The 2,993-nt window shown below is 43.6% G+C and overlaps 1 protein-coding gene across 1 annotated transcript in view; it reads right to left on the bottom strand.

The window, feature by feature from the left end:
* Window positions 1-2,993, bottom strand: part of THOC1 (THO complex 1) — a 21,559-nt gene that overhangs the window by 17,840 nt on the left and 726 nt on the right. The gene's annotated exons all lie outside the window — the stretch shown is intronic.

The following is a 2,993-nucleotide window of genomic DNA, read 5'->3' as shown; positions in this document are numbered from 1 at the left end:
GAAGAGCGAGGAGCGCGGGCGCCGTGGGCTCTGGGAACGGGACGGTCCTGGCAATGCCACGGTGCTGGGAACACCGGGCTGTGCCGGGGATTGGGTCGGGAAACACCCCCGGGATGGCCGGGTCCAACCGCTAACGCGGCAGTGCCAGGCCCGCCATCCAAACACGTCCCCAAGGGCCGCATCCGCACGATTCCAGGGATGGTGACTCCACTGCTTCCCTGGGCAGACTGTTGCAATGCTTGGCAGCCCTTCCTGTGAGGCGATTGCTCCCGATATCCGGCCTGAACCTCCCCTGGCACAACCTGAGGCCATTGCTCTGGTCCTGTCACTTGTTGCCGGGAGGAGAGGCCGACCCCAGCTGGCCAAGCCTCCTCTGAGGTGTTGTAGGGGGTGATGAGGTCTTCCCTTGATGTGCAGGTGTTAGAAGGATAAATATTTGCATTTAATAGTTGTCGGTAGAATTGGCTTGATAAAGTTCAGTATTTTATGTGTTTCAATGATCTTGGATGCTGGGAGGCTAGCAAAGCTTGGGGAGGAGGAGATAGCACTGAGAGTGGATGTGAAAAATGCATATATGATTGGCTTTTCGCAAATATTAAAATGAATATTATATGTGTTATGCTAGAAAGTTTTGCTGTATTAATATTTTAAGTAGTGTGTTAAATATAGCTTTAGGTTATAACATAATGTTAAAATAGAAACTATGTATGTGGGATGTTTTTTAAGAAAGGAAAGAGGAACTCGCACCAGATAGCAGCCACAGGACACCTAAATCTTTCAGAGAAAAAAGAATTTATTGCTCCATTATCAGAAGAAACGAACTTCTTCCCACCTCGCTCAGCCATGAAGACGCTGTCAGGATTAAGAGGAAGAAGCTGACACTGACCAGACAGAATCCTGTGTTTGAATGGAATTTATGCATCATGTATGAGGTGTATGAATATGCAACAGGCTATTGTTTTTAAGGGTTAATCCTCTGTTAATGTGGATCCTTTTTTGGGCTTACTTTGCCCAGAAAAGGTACCTGGACCATGTGTAACTGCTCTTATTGTCTTGTATTGTCCTAATCACAATTGTCCACATTTTTATTACTGTAATTATATGACTCATTTTATAACCATTTTATTACGATTAAACTTTTAAAATTTTAAAAGCAAGTGATTGGCGTTTTTCCCAGTGGACACAAAAGAATGCAGAATTTACAGGCCACCAGAACGTTTGGCAGAACTCCTGAGATAAAGATGGAATTAACAAAGCCAGCTCTGCAGCTGTGCTGGAATCAGCTGGAGCTGTGTAAAAGGTAATTCTCACAGGGAGATTGTGGCTCATGGACTCAAGAAACCCCCCCCTACTCAGGAGAAGGCCTGACTGTGACGGTGGTCACAAGGGTTTTCAGGTGAAGGAAGAGATGAGATGGTTGACTATTATCAGAAGGTGTGATTTTTTATTTTATGATATATATATATATACTACATTATAACTATACTACAAAGAAAGGAAAAGGAGAATTTTTCAGAAGCTGCTAGCTACTTAAGAATAGAAAAGTAAAGAATGATAACAAGGCAGCTCTCTCTGACAGACTGCGAGAGCTAGCTCTGCTGTGACTAGTCACTGAGCTAAAACATCTACACTAGACTAATCTGGATCACTCTGTTGCATTCCACAGCAGCAGATAATTATTGTTTACCTTTTGTTTCTAGAGCTTCATCTTCTCAGAAAGAAAAAATCTTAAAGATTTTAGTGAAAAAGATGTCTACAACACCTGGCCATACAGACTAATTAGTATGAGAATAAGGGAATTATTTAACCAACAGAAGGTAGAATACATATTAATAAGAGAGCTATGTAACTTGTAGCCAGTGAGCATTAATACATTTGTTTGCTATAATGTATAAATAGTGAAACATCTTGGTAGTCAGCGTGCAGGCTTTGTGGATTTGCCACTCAGCAGCCCTGTCTGCTTGGGGCTGTAAATGAATAAAATACCTCAACTCAGCTTGTGGATTGGTTTCTTGAATATCAGGTGAAATAACCTATTTTGAACAACAACCTGAGCCTCCTTTTCTCCAGGCTAAGCAACCTCAGCTCCCTCAACCTCTCCTCATCAGACTTGTGCCCAGACCTTTCACATTTCACTATTGCCAAAGTGGAAATGACTCTACAGATGTAGCTGCTGGTTATTTTTTTCCCTGATAAACTGCCCTAGACCACAATCTGCCACCATTTTCAAAGTATCACTGAAATAAAAATGATTAGGGACTTATTTATTTCATCAGTAAAATCACCTCAGTGCTGACAATTTACAGGTTGAGCAATATCCTACAGATACCTCCTGGCGATAGAAATATTTCCAGCAGAAATTACATTTATCGTGATCATAGAATCAGAATCGTGGAATTGTTTGGGTTAGAAGGGACCTAGGTGTCTGGCCAAAAGCACAGCTACTGCCAGACTGTTGTTCGAAGGTGAGAAAAAGCTCAAACATCCAATATCCCGTTCATGTGGGAAGCGGCGAGTAATATTAAAATTAAATTTATTAAATTAAATGCAAATATTTAAAGTAACGCATGAAAGGATAGATGGGAGAGTGTGGGGTTTTTTTTTAATGGTGCGGTGTGGCTGTAGTTAGCTTTTGTACCGGGAGAGGGAAGTGTTTGCCCAGAAAAGGAAGGTGCAGCGGGAGGGACAGCTTGAGCCGCGCTTGGGGGCCGGTTCCAGGCGCTGCTCCGCTGCTGGGGAGGTGGAGACACCCTGCCAGCCCGGAGTTTGTCACCTCATCTATAACTGAAACCATTGTTTGACACGGCCTGAAAAACGTGAGCTATGCCAGAGCCGTACCAATTCATGTCAGACCGTGGGGAAAGGGGCTCCATAACATTGGAAACAGGCTCCACATGATCTGTCTGTGTGTCTGTCTGAATGAGTCACCTGCGTGTGCTGTGACACTTGCTGAATGTCGTTCATTCAGGCTTGGGAGAAAGTTGGCTTCCCTC

The sequence above is a fragment of the Geospiza fortis genome, unplaced genomic scaffold, assembly GCF_000277835.1.
Source record: "Geospiza fortis unplaced genomic scaffold, GeoFor_1.0 scaffold53, whole genome shotgun sequence".
Classification (NCBI taxonomy): Eukaryota; Metazoa; Chordata; class Aves; order Passeriformes; family Thraupidae; genus Geospiza; species Geospiza fortis.
The sequence above is the reverse complement of the archived record's forward strand: the minus strand, read 5'-3'. Positions and strand labels throughout refer to the sequence as shown.